The following is an 18,602-nucleotide window of genomic DNA, read 5'->3' as shown; positions in this document are numbered from 1 at the left end:
AAACTTCCCAGTTTAGAAAACAAACACATAACTGTTTTTTTTTCTTTTTTTCTTTCCCATAAGAGGAATGCTACTGCAAGTGAGTTAGGGCCGCAACCAAGACCAAAACACATTACTAGACCATATCAAGGTTGATCCATTCCAGATCTCAATAAAGCTGCGTTCTTTGCATACCGCCCCGTAAGAGGAATGCTTAGTCGGGGCCATAACCAAGGCCAAAACACATTATTAGACCATATCAAGGTTGATCCATTCCAGATCTCAATAAGGCTGTGTTCTTTGCATACCGCCCCGTAACAGGAATGCTTAGTCTGGGCCGTAACCAAGGCCAAAACACATTACTAGACTATATCAAGGTTGATCCATTCCAGATCTCAATAAGGCTGCGTTCTTTGCATACCGCCCCGTAAGAGGAACACTTAGTCGGGGCCTTAATCGAGACCAAAACACATTACTAGCTGGGTTCTTTGCATACCGCCCAGCATCCAGGACCATTACTTCACCCATTAATTGTACGTCATCAAAAATATCCACTCCAGGTTTTAAACATATCTTTACAATACTGGACAGTACACTAATACATCGTTCATCAAGTTGGATGCAGCGGATTCCTTATAACCAATGCAATTCTGACCTCTGCTGGCTGATTGAAGTCGTCTACATAAGAGGCGAGTGATGATGGAGATCAGTGCATGACTCAGTGCATGACTCCGTGTGTGAGACCCAACCCCATTTGAACTCGCTTTGTGGAGGTAAAAAGATGCAGTCAGCTACTGAACACGTCACACAATCGTGTGCGCCTCCATGCCCCCTCTGCCGATAAAAATGTCAAAACAGATGGACACAACTCGAAATTTACAAATGGTCTTATTAAAATCTCTTGATGCATGCTCAATAATCCAGGTACACAAATCCACAAAGTTGAATCAGTTCATCTGGACACAAGTTTGTTGTATAGATACGTTTCGTCACTCATCCAAGTGACTTCTTCAATCTGAGCTGGTGGTGAATACCCCAACCTTTTATGCAGACGATTTGCATAACAACCGATCACAGCCCATTGTGTTACAATGGAACTGGTGATCAGATCCATATGCAAATCACAATGACCATTAATTACAACGGCCATGTGTGCCTTTTACGTATCGCTCCTAATACGGCGTTGTAAGATGGTGAGAGATGTACTCTCAGGCCCCCTTCCCCGGTTCAGGGATGGCTGTTCCCTCTTAACATAGATGGCCTCTTTGACTCCCCGTTCAAACCAATATTCCTCCTTGTCAAGTTTCTGCACATCGTCATCATATTAAAATTATATTAAATATGAAATATTAAAATATATAATATTTAAATATTAAATGGTCTTATTAAAAATTTCTAGTAACTGTTTATTTTATACAATAGATTAATTGTATAGATTGTACTTGATGGGAAAGATGGACTCCTATATTAAAATCTGAACTATATCACAGGAATCTATGTGCACTTAAAGAATACTTTATCTACTGAAGGTAATTGGCAGATAATGAAGGTCAGTTAGCATTAGCCACATACAAATACAATCTTGCTATCTGTCCCATACTGGCAGAAATAAAAAGCGCTTTTATAACAGTTCTTAATTTCATTTTACGAATCATTACTAATAAATTATGGCCATCAATCCTGATGATAAGTAGCCTCGTCTAGTTTTGGGAAACTTTTCTTTCCACGGATGAGTCGCTACACTTTTCTGTAGATTAAAGCAGCCAGCTTAACGCGCAGCTCAATAAAGGGCATTGAGATTTATTTTTGATTAAAAGTTATTGTATGAACTGTCTCTGTGGCTTTTCTACAGTGGTTGTAATGTATAAGTCTTTGACATTCAGACTGAGCTTGATAGACAGCTTGCAGTATGACAGTTCTTTTAAAATTATACACTGATCAGCCATAACATTAAAGCCACCTCCTTGTTTCTACACTCACGGTCCATTTTATCAGCTCCATTTTATCACTTACCATATAGAAGCACTTTGTAGTTCTACAATTACTTACTGTAGTCCATGCTTTTTAGCCTGCTTTTACCCTGTTCTTCAATGGTCAGGATCCCCACAGGACCACCACAGAGCAGGTATTATTTAGGTGGTGGAACATTCTCAGCACTGCAGTGACACTGACATGGTGGTGGTGTGTTAGTGTGTGTTGTGCTGGTATGAGTGGATCAGACACAGCAATGCTGATAGAGTTTTTAAATACCGTGTCCACTCACTGCCCACTATCACACACTCCTACCTAGTTGATCCATCTTGTAGATGTAAAGTCACAGCTGATCGCTCATCTGTTGCTGCTGTTTGAGTTGGTCATCTTCTAGACCTTCAGCAGTGGTCACAGGACGCTGCCCACAGGGCGCTGTTGGCTGGTTATTTTTGGTTGGTGAACTATTCTCAGTCCAGCAGTGACATTGAGGTGTTTAGAAACTTCAGCAGCGCTGCTGTCTTACCCACTCATACCAACACAACACACACTAACACACCACCACAATGTCAGTGTCACTGCAGTGCTGAGAATGAGTCCTGACCACTAAAGAACAGCATGAAAGGGGGCTAACAAAGCATGCAGAGAAACAGATGGACTACAGCCAGTAATTGTAGAACTACAAAGTGATTCTATATGGTAAGTGGAGCTGATAAAATGGACAGTAAGTGTAAAAACACGGAGGTAGTTTTAATGTTATGGCCGATCAGTGTATATATATCATATTCCATCCATCTCCCCAAAACATGCAGGCGGTGGACTGACTACTCAAAAAATTACCCCTAAGTGTTAGCAAATGAGTAAGTGTGGTGTATTGTGCATTCAGTGCCCAGCATTCAGTGCGGCACAACTTTTCTCACAAAAAATGACAAATATGAAATGTGGAGCAACCAACTGAGTTATTTTTCAATGTAAACTAATTCTGATTGATTTTTAATTTGTATGAAGGTGCACAAGTGTCGTTTATTTGCAAATTCAGGCTCATCAGGGACAGTTTAACAGTTCCCGGTACACGAAGGGAGACATTAGCTGGCGTGCTGGTGGGTTGTGCAGCCTCAGCCCATTGGTTTGAATGACCTGAGGTTAACTGTGTTAGCATAGTAAGCAAATAAGTAAGCAGTGTGACTAAATAATCTGCCTTATGAGTTCGATGTCTTATTAGAATCCTCTCTACTGAGGCAGCTGATCAGGTAAGAATTAGGCAGCAAGACAGCTCACTAGATTTTCAGACAGACCCTGAGTGTGTCAAGCTTTGTGTCCAACATCCCTAACTGACTTTACATGTGCTTTTTTTTTACTAAAAGAACTACAGACACACTCCAAAATCAAGGCTACATACAATTCCAAACTACTTCATTCTGGTCTGGTTTTCAGTGAAGAAATACCCCATGGACAGGGTGTCAATTATTTCTAACATAACACACACTCACTATTATTCACTCACACCTAGAGAAATAAATAAATCAGCCGTTCTATTTGCATGTATCTGGGTGAAACTACAGTACCCAGAGGGAACAAAAGAATCAGGGGAATACATGCAAAACTCCTCACAGAGAGTGACCTCATGTGAGAATTAAATTCATGTTACCGTGAGGCACCCACTCCACTGCTGAATGAATGTGGATCTATTTTTATCTAGCTTTTGTTACTATGTTTTAGTTATTTTATTTCCTGTGACTGTTCTTAAGACCCTGATTTATGGATGTGAGCATGCATGCTGGTACACTGTGGGTGACTGATAGAGTGCAAACTTAATGTGTTTTAATCAATAGGACTGCATTAAATGAATGTCATGAATTATTAAGAGCATCGCATTTGCTGTTATCGGGTTATGTGAGACAGACTTAAACAAATAAGTTGGTAAAACGTGATTGTAACCTTTCTCCCTCAGAGGTGTACACAGAATTTAATCTAAGGTATTCCAAGAAGGTTGACCACAGTTGGCTGACAGTCTTTGGTTTGGTAAAGTTCAAAGATATGATAGGAGTTCAAACGCATTATTTAGTCCTTGTATGGAAAAAGGAAGTCCATTTCAAAGATCCATCCAGCAGTTAAATATGGTTAATGAGTATTCAAAAGAACTCCTTGTCTAAGTAAAAATACACTGATCACCTCCTTGTTTCTACACTCACTGTCAATTTCATCAGCTCCACTTACCACATAGAAGCACTTTGTAGTTCTACAATTACTGACTGTAGTCCATCTGTTTCTCTGCATGCTTTGTTAGCGCCCTTTCATGCTGTTTTTCAATGGTCAGGAATCTCCCAGGACCACTACAGAGTAGGTATTATTTGGGTGGTGGATTTTTCTCAGCACTGCAGTGACAATGACATGGTGGTGGTGTGTTAGTGTGTGTTGTGCTGGTATGAGTGCATCAGACACAGCAGCGCTGTTGGAGTTTTTAAACACCTCACTGTCACTGCTGGACTGAGAATAGTCCACCAACCAATAATGTCCAGCCAACAGCGCCCCATGGGCAGTGTCCTGTGACCACTGATGACTCAAACAGCAGCAATAGATGAGCGATCGTCTCAGACTTTACATCTACAAGGTAGACCAACTAGGTAGGAGTGTCTAATAGAGTGGACAGTGAGTCGGACACGGTATTTAAAAACTCCAGCAGCGCTGCTGTGTCTGATCCACTCATACCAGCACAACACACACTAACACACCACCACCATGTCAGTGTCACTGCAGTGCTGAGAATGATCCACCACCTAAATAATACCTACTCTGTAGTGGTCCTGGAAGAGTCCTGATCATTGAAGAACAGGGTGAAAGCTGGCTAACAAAGCATGCAAAGAAACAGATGGACTACAGTCAGTAATTGTAGAACTACAAAGTGCTAATATACAGTAAGTGGAGCTGATAAAATGGACAGTGAGTGTAGAAACAAGGAGGTGGTTTTAATGTTATGGCTGATCGGTGTACATTCATTAACAGCGTGTATTAGCAATATAAGTTAGTGTATTGTATTAGCATTACCACTTCCCATGATACTTTCCAATTATAATGATAAACATTTCACTCATAAGAGTGTTTAACAGTGCTTAGTCTGGGCATAAACCAATCAAGTTTCCCAGTAAAGGAGCTTTAACCCTTTAAAGCCGGCCCATTCAAATTTCGAAACAATAATTTCGATGGCTTAAAGCTTTATATCTCCGCCGTCCAAATTTACTGATTGTAAATCTGAAAACTGCCCAAGGTAGCTGACATCCCAGGCTAAAAGGCAATATCATTGGTCAAGCGGTTTGTGTCGTGGCTGTTTTGCATATTTAATGAGAAGGAGGAGAATTTGTTTTTTCATTCGCCCCGCCCTCACACGGATCGCAGCCGAGAGAGTGGATTACTATTACAACACAGAAAGCGATATTCTGTCAGTGAAATGAGGTAAGATCTATTTTAAAACTTTTTATTAGTGTTATTACTTTTCATTTCTACTCAGAAAACTTGGCTTTAATGGTAAAATTGTAATATTATTAGTACTTTAGGCATTGGAAAAGCTGAGGTGATTTTGAGAGCTGCGTTCTAAGTTTAGTCAGTCAGCTCTACAACTCTCCTTTCTGAATCGATTGTAATGTTTTTTATGTCCATCTAGATGGAAATAAATACGTGTGGAGAGTTTATCAGATACCTCTGTAGTCTCGTTTGTTTAGTAGTTTGTAAAGTATGCAGCAGTTTTACACAAATAAGGGAATAGTAGTGAATTGTAGAGCTGGGAGTAGTAGAGCTGTGTGTTACACTATGCAGCCATGTGGTTTGAACAGGGTGCTCAACTAAGTCCAAAGTTAGATTTTATGCATGTAATCTTGAAATCAGTTATAGCTTACTTGTTTTACTTCAATACTGTCTAAAGTCTGCTTAGAAATCACCTTAGCTTTGCTCATAATAGCATTACATTTTGCATTACATGCATTTAGCATGACTGGCTAAAGTAAGTAGCTGAGGCAGAAAGCATAAAGGTGGATAACATGTCAGACTGGGCAATTTATAACCTTTATTACCATGGTATATTTTATCTGTGGTAATTTGTACTTATAACAGAGAAATATTATTTTATCTATAAAATATTTCTGTCAAATTTGCATCATTTTCTAAAAAATTGCTGCATTTATTTGAAAGAGACTAAAGTATGCTATGCTACCATATACTGTAGGTGCATATAGGTAGACATCATGTCAGTCTGACCAATTTATAACTTTTTTTACCATAATATTTTTTTCTGTGGTAATTCTTACTTGTATCAGTGAAATATAGGTTTATCTATAAAATATTTCTGTCAGATTTGCATGATTATCTAATGTATTGCAAGCGATATTTGAAATGGACTAAAATATGGAATCAAACTTTGTCAGAAAGCATACAGGTGCATAACATTTCAGTTTGTGACTATTTACAACATTTTTAAATATAACCATAGCATCAAGTTTTGTCTTGTAATTATTGCTCCTCTTATATAATTATTGTTTTATGTGTAAACCATGTGCCAGATTTGAGAAACTTTTGTCATATGTATTGGTTCAGTGTACTTGAGTTTACTTCAAAACATGAGCCTGTGGACATTAGCTTCTCTGACAAAAACATATAGAGTATTTGTGATTGAATTCTACATATATGTAATTATTTTTAAAATAACATCACTGTCACCACCTTTATTCATTGTAATCTCTTTTCTTTTATTATTCTGAGATGGATGGAGACAAGGCTCAATATGCACGCCTTATGGAGTCTCTGAAGAGGAGACGACGGCTAGGCCCTGACGAGCTTAGGCTTATTGCTGAACATGACAGCGATGAAGATCATGAAGGCATGACCATTGAAGAGGAGGACTTCATGGACATGGAGCTCCTGGATGAAGGGGAAGAAGAGGATGAAGAAGAGCAAGATGAGCAGAGGGATCAACCAACAACCTCCTATCGGTAAATACATGTATTCCAAGTGTGTGTATTTGTAAATGTGTGTGTGTACATATATGCTGACAATAAATGTCAGCATTTGCACCCACACACACAATCAGGGCTGCCAACAAAATATAAAATCAACAAAAGAGTACAAACTCAGATTATGATTTTTACTAATGTTTGTTTTCTTTTATGGGTTTGGTAAGTCTTTCTTGTCCCATGTCAGGTAGGAAGCGGAAACGCTTCCCTGAATCTGTATCCTTTCCTTCCTATGCTGATGTAGACACAGAAGCACCAGAGCCCATACCATTTAATCCTTCTCATCCAGTAGGCATAGATCTGGGAAGTGTGCACAGGGCTGTACGGTCAGCCACAAGTACCTTGCGTGAAATAGACTTCTTCAAGTTGTTTTTCACGTACACCATTGTTGCTGAGATTTGCCAGTTTACAAACTCTAAGGGGTGGGAGCTTGTACTGAATAGGCCGTCTTATGCGAACCATCATGGGGCATGGGAAGAAGTGACCCCAGATGAATTCTACCGGTTTCTTGGGCTCCTCATTTACATGGGTTTCACGTCCCTCCACAGCATTCACAGATATTGGGGAACCAGATCTCTTCAGGGTTCATGGGCCAAGTTATTAATGTCCCGTGACCGTTTCAAGGAATTGATGGCAGGCTTTTCCAGGCTGATGAAAATCTGAGCATAGACGAGAGAATGGTAAAATCAAAAGGTCGATCAGGATTCAAGCAGTATATGAAGGGCAAACCTACTCGCTGGGGTTTCAAATTGTGGGTCATTGCAACTTCAGATTCGGGATATACCTTAGACTTTGATGTATACACAGGCAGTCTTGATGGGCGCATAACTGATTTGGCTATAAAAGTGATCGAAGACCTTGTGCAGCCATTTAAAAATCAAGGTCACACAGTTTGGTTTGACAACTTCTATACATCACCAACTGTTATGGTCCGACTTAAGGAGTGGGGAATCGATGCTTGTGGGACATGTAGGATTAATCGTAAGAAATTCCCAGTGGATTTCAAAGATGTCAAGAAATGGGAGCGGCAAGCTAACCGTGGTGATATGAGGTGGTGTAGAATTGACGGAAATGTCTTAGTTGTTCAGTGGAAGGACACGCGAGCAGTTACATGCCTCTCTAATTTCCACAATGCTAATGATTCATCAGAGGTTTCTAGGATGGTAAAGGTTGGTGCCAAGTGGGACAGAAAAGTAGTCCATCAACCAGCTGTAGTAAAGGACTACAATAAACACATGGGAGGTGTTGACAGATCTGATCAAATGTTTAACACATACAGTCTGCTTCAGAAAACTCAAAAGTGGTGGAAAACACTTTTCTTCCATTTTGTGGACATAGCCGTCGTTAATAGTTTTATTTTGTTTCAGGACTGGCATCATTCCAATCCAGCATCACGTTATGGGTTTAGTTTAGCAGGCTACAGCCAGATAAACTTTAGGGAAAATCTTTCGCGCCAGCCTGCAGACATTGCCGTAGATTCAATTTTGCCATCTCAGCTTTCAGTAGCTCCAACCACTTCCTCATCGTTTTACGTCACCCACATTCCTCAGATGGAGCAAGTATCAAGAAATTGCTGGCTTTGCTACAAAAAATTCAAAAAGAAAATAAAACAAAGATTGCATGCATGGCTCCTGAGTGCCAAGGTAGAAGATTTAGTTTAGTTGGCAATCGAAACTGTTTTCAGTCTTGGCATTCTAGTGAAGGAGATGAGTTTCGCAGTTAGACCTACACAGGGCTTCTGTCTTCTACTGTCAGTCCCTCTCATCCTTCCTCAACCCCTGTGTTTGTGTATATGTTCTTTGTTTCTCTTTCTCTTCACAGGTCAAAGTTCAGTGTGCATTGTTCATTGGAAGGAGGTGACTTGAGGTAATTATCCATTGTGCATTGTCTGTTAAATATTTTGTAGTGAATTTTTGGCAAAATGGCTTAGATGAGATTTGATATCCTGTTGCCTCAAAACTGTTTACTGAATTGTTCAATGATTATCCTGAACAAATAATTGCTTTTTCTTGTATTGTTGAATTGGATTATTTGAGAGTTTGTTTTATGGAGTGATGCATTGTTCATTGTTCTTCAATAGTGCTGAACTATATTGTATTGTTGTTTTGAAATTATTTATAGAATGAGAAGTGTATATAATTCTAATAAAAATCTTTAATGTTTTTGAACTATACACTGTTGTTAGAGTGCTTATTTTGTCAAATAAATTTTATCTGCTGTCTTATTTAAAAAATATGGATGTTGACAATTTAGTAATAATTAAGAAAAAAGTACACTTTCATTGGTTTATAGTGTATGCTGACATTGGTAAAAAGTGAAGTAAAAAAGGAGCGACACGAACATTCTAAATTGCTAAATGACACCTTCTGCTAAATTGATCATAACTTTTGAATAGAAGATGATAGATTCAAAATAATTTTCTTGACAAATGGCTCACAAAATTGCAAAATTTTTATATATTCTATATTGTTCTCTATATTGCACAGAAATGTGTTAAAAATGTAAGTATTTATGAATTGAGTAAAAAACGAGAGATTTTTTAGGTTGATTTTGAAGGTTTTTTGTAAACATTTATTATATTACACTTGAAAAACATTGAGTTTCATATAATTTTAAATAACTGATTCTCCTGGTTATAATGGTGTGTATATGTAGTCTTTATTTTCCATAAAAGTACACTTTCATTGGTTTATAGTATGCTGACATTGGTAAAAAGTGAGGCAAAAAAGGAGCTACACGAACATTCTAAATTGCTAAATGACACCTTCTGCTAAATTGATCATAACTTTTGAATAGAAGATGATGGACTCAAAATTATTTTCTTGACAAATGGCTCACAAAATTGCAAACATTTCATATGTTCTATATTTTTCTCTATATTGCACAGATATGTGTTAAAAATGTAAGTATTTATGAAATAAATAAAAAACTAGAGATTTTTTTAGGTTGATTTTGAAGGTTTTTTGTAAACATTTATTATATTACACTTGAAAAACATTGTGTTTCATATAATTTTAAAGAACTGATTCTCCTGGTTATAATGGTGTGTGTATATGCAGGTTTTTTTTTTCATAAAAGTACACTTTCATTGGTTTATAGTGTATGCTGACTGGTAAAAAGTGAGGTAAAAAAGGAGCTACACGAACATTCTAAATTGCTAAATGACACCTTCTGCTAAATTGGTCATAACTTTTGAATAGAAGATGATAGATTCAAAATTTTTTTCTTGACAAATGGCTCACAAAATTGCAAACATTTCATATACTCTATATTTTTCTCTATATTGCACAGAAATGTGTTAAAAATGAGATTTTTTTAGGTTGATTTTGAAGGATTTTTGTATAGATTTGGTTATATTACACTTAAATAACCATACTGAGTTTTATATCATTTTAAAGAACTGATTCTTCTGGTTATAATGGTGTGTGTATATAGTCTATGCTATGTACGGTATTTACACAATAAGGTTTTTTCTATGACCATGTTACATAGTGTCCGAAAATGGAATGTTCCACTCAGGCATAGTACTCAAATAATCACCAAACAAGCAGAGTAGCAAACACTTACATTCAAACACTTAGTTTCAAACACTTAGATTCAGATAGGAAATGCTAGGGCTACTTTCTTTTTACTTTCTCTTTGAAACCATGTCTGTTACATAATAACTTAATTTTACCCATGTTATATGTTCACGTTGGCCTTCAGGGTGTTGAAGCCAAGTTAAAATTCTCTTTAAACTCTACCTCAAAAGCATGTTCTGTACATAAAGTGTTACTCGTTTCACTTGAGGGTGGTTCTTTATGAGCAGTCTAGTTACGCACGTCATAACTGAGTCTTCTTGGATTTTCTGCTCCTTGTTTTGGCTCCTCTTAGTTCCTTCAATTGTCAGTTGTCAATTGCTTTAAATCAGGAGTTTTCAACCTTTTTGGACATGTGCCCCCTTTCGTGTGCCGACCTTGAACTTGCGCCCCCCCCGACCCCCACTGCCGCATCATCCCTTGCACAGAAACCATTGCGAAAGCTAAAATAATATAATTGACATGGTAAGCATCATACATACGACACAATTTTGCTTATTGAAATATTGAAAGCACTATCTTATTCAATGCGACGGCTGAACATATTCTGCGAGCACATTATAGAAATTCAACCAGTCATAAATTTGTACATGAGAGCAGAAAACTTTACTTCACAGAGCCAAGTAGAGGCAAAAGTACATCAGTTACTAAGTTCGCTAATTCAGGATACTCTGCTTTGACCGACGGAAAACTCAGGTGAGTTAACTTTTAGCTCCACGGACAGAACGAGTCGGACTTGGCTACCGCTTTGTGGTAATATCCAGTTTAATTAAGCCTCCGACCAGTAAGAAAAGCCAGTCACACAAAATGTTCTGTAGTAGCTGGTGTTTATTTAAAACTGCAGCATTCAGTTATAACAGTAAAAACGGAGAGACGGCCCTATTTTTAAGTTTTGCTGGCCAACGGTCCTTTTTTCAGACTGAACTGAAAATCCCACAGGGACCCCTGCTTTAAATAAATACTGCCCTCCTATCCCTCCCACCTACTTCAATATCATTGTAAACTGAACTGCAATAACTTTACAAGTCGTGCAATAATACTCTTATTTGTACATGTGCAATACTGCTATACTTTTTTATATACTTTATTATATATAGATTTTTTAGACTTAAATAGACTTTTTCTTTTTATTCAGTTAGACCTTAATATTTAAGAACTTAATTGGTGTGTTTATTTCATCATTTTAGTGTGTATGTGTATGTTTCTTGTTTCTGTTTTTGTTGCACAAAAAAATGTTGTATTTTTATATACAATGACAATAAAGGCATTCATTTATTCATTCATTCACTGGTCATTTCACCTGTGTGTCGCTGTCAAAAGAGACCCATCCATTGTGTCCACGTCTATCTTTTCCATTCTCAGCTAACGCGTCCGGCTGGGGTTTATGGTTTGGTCGTGTTCATTCGTTTAGCCAGTATTTCTATTTTTTGGTTTGCGGCAGCCAGAGTATTGTGCTGCCCTGGTTAAGTATAATGGAATTGGGTCCAATCTTTAATAGTGCTATTATATTAATACTGGATTGTTAATATTAGTATTGTATTTAAAAAGCTTTTTTTAAATGAACTGTGTATACTGTGCATACATCTATATATTATTTATACACATATTTTACACAGAAAGGTACATGTAGGATATGATATTCATTTAAGACAGATAAACAGATAAATTCATTATCTAGTATGTTCAGAAATGACCATACAGTGTAGTAAAGCACTTAAAAGTGCTGCTGAGAAGCACCTCCATAGCATGATGCTGCCACCTTCACGTTTCACCAGTAGTGAAGTAATGGTATTAGCCAGGAGATTAGCAGTGCCTGTTTTTCACTAGACATAGTACCTACTGTTTTGCCAAAGAGTTCAGTTTTTATCTCATTAGATCAAAGGACCCCCCCTCCCCTGTTGCTTGACTTGCCAGTATTGCTGGAACATGGCTATACTAACTCGCTCTGTCGCGAAGAACTTACCCCTCTGTGACAACCACTGTTTGATTCTGAGATAGTACACACCCCTGGGTAAATAAGGACCAGCTATTTACATTGCATTGTCAGGACAAAAAACAAGCCAAGAAGTCCCAGGAACTGTTTGAACTGTCCCGATCAAAATGCTACGGTTAAGATCAAGGCAAAGATATAAAAGAATATATAATACCTTTTGGGGACTCAATATTTATGAATCCCAGTCTTTCTAGAGTTGGTTGCCAAGCCAAGTTGGCCATCCAGGGAGAAGAGTCATGGTCAGAGAGGCCTGCACAAAGATCAGAGAAACTGTTGAAGTGACCGCCATCTTTGCATCACTCCATAAATCAGGCCTTTATGGCAGAGCAGCAAAAAGGGAAGCCACTGTTTGTTTAAAAGCCAATAACAACCCACTTGGAGTTTACAAAACAGCATCTGAACACTCTGGAAACATAAGGAATAAGAATATTTGTTACCTCTTTAGACAGAACAGCAAGAACTATGTTTGCATCATCCCTGCTGTGGAACATGGTGGTGGTAGCAACACGCTATGTAGGTGCAATAGTGACAAGGAGACGAGAGGGTAAGAATTACGGGTTGGATAAATGCAAGTCAGTGGAGGTCATATGGGGTCCATCTGTATAGTAGGTGTAGCTTATAAAAGTCAATGAATGTATATACCAGATGGGTTTACCTACTAAAGTGCCTAGTAAGTGTATTTTACACAAGAAGGTACATACAGTGTATGATACATCGATCAGCCATAACATTAAAACCACCTCCTTGTTTCTACACTTACTGTCCATTTTATCAGCTCCACTTACCATATAGAAGCACTTTGTAGTTCTACAGTTACAGACTGTAGTCTACCTGTTTCTTTACATGCTGTGTTAGCCCCCTTTCATGCTGTTCTTAAATGGTCAGGACCCTCACAAGACCAATACAGAGCAGGTATTATTTAGATGGTGGGTCATTCTTAAAAACTCCAGCAGCGCTGCTGTGTCTTATCCACTCATACAAGCACAACACACACGAACACACCACCACCATGTCATTGTCACTGCAGCGCTGAGAATGATCCACCACCTAAATAATACCTGCTCTGTGGTGGTCCTGTTGTGGTCCTGACCATTGAAGAACAGGGTGAAAGCAGGCTAAAACAGTATGTAGAGAAATAGACGGACTACAGTCAGTAATTGTAGAACAACAAAGTACTCCTATTTGGTAAGTGAAGCTGATAAAATGAACAGTGAGTGTAGAAACAAGGAGGTGGTTTTAATGTTATGGCTGATGGTTATGGTGTTTTTAGAAATGGCCATATAGTGTAGAATACACTTAAAAAGCACATCCACAGCATGACGCTGCCACCTCCATGGTTTACTAAAAGGATGGTATTAGCCAGGAGATTAGCAGTACCTGTTTTGTTCAATCGGTTAGCAAAAGTCATTATTGCGGCAGTCATAAGAAATCCACTTCGGCATTCCAAACCTCAGACGAGCCAATCGACATACTTACAGGAGGATGGCCTGCTGATAGCCTAGCCGAGTTTGAGATGTCAGCACAGCTGTGCTAGTGTGCTTTACCAGTGTGCCACCCAAGCACCAGGGTTTTTAAATATATTTTATAAGAATTTTTTATTTATTTATTTTTTAAATTTCATTATGCCAGTGTAAACTGACTGCAAAAATAGCCAAATCCACAACACGATAATTCAAAATGTCAAGGGGTCTGAATACTGCTTGTGTTTTTCCATGTGAAATAATACAAACTCATAGTACCACCCCAAATCAGAAAAAGTTGGGACAGTATGAAAAAAGCAAATAAAATAAAAACACAGAGTTTATTACATTTACTTTGACTTTCATTTGACTGCAGACAGTTTGAACCCAAGATATTTCATGTTTTATCTGCTCAACTTTATTTCATTTATTAATAAACATCCATTCCTGCATTTCAGGCCTACAACACTTTGATCCCTCAGACGGCCCTGCATCAAGAACCGCCACTCAACAATAGCTGATATAACCACATGGGTGAGGGATTACTGTGGCTAACCTTTATCAAGCAATACAATACAGAGTTACATGCACAAATACCACTTAAAACTTTACTGTGCAAAAAAGAAGCCTTATGTTAAGGCATCTAGGATGGACTATCACACAGTGGAAACGTGTATTGTGGTCAGATGAATCAGACGGAAAGGACCATCCAGACTGTTATCAGCAACAAGTCCAAAATCCAGGGTCTGTCATGGTATGGGACTGTGGCAGTGCCCTTGGTAAAGATCATTTACACTTCTGTGATGCAGCATTAATGCAGAAAAGTACACTGAGATCTTAGAGCAACATGTGCTGCTTTCAAGACGTCGTCTTTTTCAGGGACGTCCAGCATTTTTCAACAAGACAATGCAAAACCACCTGCTGCACACATTACAAAGGCATGACTGCGGAAGAAGAGGGTACGGGTACTGGACTGGCCTGCCTGCAGTCCTGACCTGTCCCCAATAGAGAATTTTGAAAGGAAAAATGCGACAACGACGACCCCGTACTGTTGCATATATTAAGACGTGTTTGCAGGAAGAATGAGACAAAATAAAAGTTGAAACACTAAATCACTTGGTCTCCTCAGTGCCAAAACGTCTTTTAAGTGTGGTGAAAAGGAACGGCAGCATTACAAAGTGGTAAATCCTTTACTGTCCCAATGTTTTTTGGAATGTGTTGCAGGACCTGAAATGCAGGAATGGATGTTTATTAATAAATGAAATGAAGTTGAGCAGATAAAACATGAAATATCTCAGGTTCATCCTGTCTGCAATCAAATCAAAGTCAAAGTAAATGTAAGGAACACTGTGTTTTTTATATTATTTGCATTTTCCATGCTGTCCCAACTTTTTCTGATTTTGGTTGTAGAATATGCACACTTAATGCACCCCAGCGGATGAAGGATATTACTACGCTGATTTTGTTGAGTAAGCAAGGCAGCCTAAACTGTTATTGCAAATCTAGTTGATAAGCTGTAGCCTAGTGGTTAGGGTAGTGGACTAATAATCCGAAGGTTGCTGGTTCTAGCCCCACCACTGCCAGGTTGCTGCTGTTGGGCCCCTGAGCAAGGCCCTTAACCCTCAATTGCTCAGACTGTATACTGTAATGTAAGTCGCTTTGGATAAAGGCGTCTGCTAAATGCCAAAAATGTAAATGATAAGATGCTGGACAAATGGTGAGAAGGTTGTTGGTTCAAGTCTCTGAGCAAAGTCCTTAACCATTGATTGATTTGTACACAAAATTAGCATATGAAGTTCGTGAGGTTATTGTCGGGTCTTATCTTTAGTAAGGATGCATTAATACACACACATTTACATTTAAAGGGTGGACAGTCAGGACCAAAAGCTTAGTTTACAACTAAGGGCCTTATGATGGCCGCACAGCAGAGCCAGCAGAACCCACACCCTTCCGATTCATAGCCCAGAGCTCTACCCACTAGGCTACTGCTGTTCCTGATACAATGCACATAAGTACTGTCTATTTTTGCCCTGTATGTAAATGAGGCGATACTCGTGTGGGGTGACGCACGATTCAGAGCACAGGCTAAATGTGAAATGATAAATCTAGCTGAAATCATTAGCGCTGACCCCACTGTGGATTGTACCGTGGGGTTAGAGAAACACAGATGAGCTTGTACGTGTCGGTGTTCCTCTTCTTAACCTGTACCGTTTTTCCTTAATGAAATCTTCTCATCCGCTTCCTGTACCTCACATTCTACACATTTACCAATCAAAGAGCTCCTGTTGTCATGGAGACACACAGTTAGAGCGAGATAGAGGCATTCAGACAGATAGAGCTTAGCAATATTGCTATGACTTCGTAGTTAGCGCTGTGGTAGCTGGGGAAGGCACACTGGTGTAGTAGATGAAATGAGTACCACGGAGCAAGGTGCAGGTAGGTTCTCAGGAATTAGGTTCGATCCTTGTCTATGATCACTCCCTTTAAGGCATTTAGCATGATACACATCTTCATCTGACTCATGCAGGTAGGGATAAGGTGGTCTTTTTCTTTCTTTTCCTCCCAAACGTTCACACGTCGACTAACTTATTAGCCATTCCACTCGAACTGCACAGGTAAAGTTGCCATTGTTAGATGTTATCCGCTTGGTGTTTCAATAAGTTCTTCAGGGAGAAAATGCCTGCTAAACACCTCGGAGCACTGAAAAGAAGTGAACACTAACAGCGTGGAACTTCACTGATGATAAGCAAAGAGGTACAGAACAAAACTCAATAGAGCTAATTGCCTTCCTGATAAAATGCACTGTGCGTTTTTCATTTTTCCAGCATGCCTGGGCAGCTAGCACACTCTAAAAAATAAAACATTGGGTCAACAAAAAAAAAATTAAGGCAACGTTTTGCATTAGTCTTTTTGAGTTATGCCAACTGCTTGTAGAATTACGTTGATCCAACACCCTGTAGCCTAATATCTCTAAACATTAATTTACGTGTTTGTTGACTAGCTCCTAGCATTGCACTGAATCTCTTTTCACCCAGGTCATGCTTCTTTCTTAGTAATGTCAGCAGTGGCGTCTCCTGCCAAATCTTTTAGGGGGGGCAATGGTTGCGATGATGGCCAAGGTGACCGGTTCAATGGGTAAATTAAAGCTTAAATAATTAACATCTTAAGTCTGTCATCTGTCAGTTTGCCCTAACAAATAACTTTGAACATGGAGAGAGAGCAGCTTTACCATTAATCATAAAATGAAGTAAAGCCTTCGCACTAACAATTTAATTCAGTCTTCATCAGATAGCATTTTATTTTAGGTGCAGCAGATCCAGAATAAAGATTCGGAGCTGATGTGCAATGAATAAAGAAGTACAATTAAACAATTGGGGAGATACTATAAGTGCAATCACAATTCACAATTTAAAAATGACATTACTTACTTGTAATTTACTTGTAACTTATATGATTTCCCCCCTTTGTAGATACTTGCTTGATGTTTAAATTTGGTCTGGGTGGCCCTAATTCTTTAGTTGTTCATTTATCCTGATTACTACGATGACTGAATGGCATTTCCCTTAATGACATGATGGAGTTGCTCCGAACTGAGGTAATGGTAGTCATGGTGACGAGATCGCTACACCAGGTTACGTGTGACGCAAGCACGTAAGTGCGAGCCCTCTCGGAACCCATTCAGATTGTATTGCAGTGCCTGTAGTTTGAAAAAAAGAGCCTTAACATGAGAGTCTATGAAAGCAATCCGGGGGGATTTTTAGTCAGACTGAAATCGCCCCAAAAGGGGCAGTACTGTACGGAACACAACTCGACGCTGATTGGACTACGATATTCAGAGGCAAGAGACTGTCCAGAACAGTCACAGCTATGATAGAAAAATTTCTTCCCTTTCGCCCTTTGGTGGTGCGTTGCCTGATCATATTACAAGTAAATTACAAGTAAGTAATATCATTTTTAATTTGTGAATTGTGATTGCACTTATTGTATCTCTCCAATTGTTTAATTGTACTTCTTTAGTCATTGCACATCAGCCCCGATGCCAATCTTTATTCTGGATCTGCTGCACCTAAAATAAAATGCTATCTGATGAAGACTGAATTAAATTGTTAGTGTGAAGGCTTAACTTAATTTTATGATTAATGGTAAAGCTGGTCTCTCTCCATGTTCAAAGTTATTTGTGAGGGCAAACTGACAGATGACTTAAGATGTTAATTATTTAAGCTTTAATTTACCCATTGAACGAGTCACCTTGGCCATCATCGCAACAATTGCCCCCCCTAAAAGATTTGGCAGGAGCCGCCACTGATCACAAAAGCAAAATACCTGGCTGTGATGGTCATAATAATGTTTGCAACAGTTAGAACACTTGCTTTGCTTTTGAAAAATGTGCTCCATTTTTCGTGAATTGTCCAAAATCAAGAAGGTTTAAGCCTTGAGAACTTAGACCAGGCATATACAGAGGAATTCCAATTTGTCCGTGTGGGCGGGGCGAATTCAAACTATTGAGACAATTAAGTTGTACAATGTATGTATTTAAGTTGCTAGAAGCTGAATTTTGCTCTTTATTACTTAATCAAATATGTTAAGTTCAGGTAAGTCATTATAGTGTTTTGAAACAACACTT

The sequence above is a fragment of the Trichomycterus rosablanca genome, chromosome 1, assembly GCF_030014385.1.
Source record: "Trichomycterus rosablanca isolate fTriRos1 chromosome 1, fTriRos1.hap1, whole genome shotgun sequence".
NCBI classification, from domain to species: domain Eukaryota; kingdom Metazoa; phylum Chordata; class Actinopteri; order Siluriformes; family Trichomycteridae; genus Trichomycterus; species Trichomycterus rosablanca.
Note: the sequence above shows the minus strand (reverse complement) of the source record.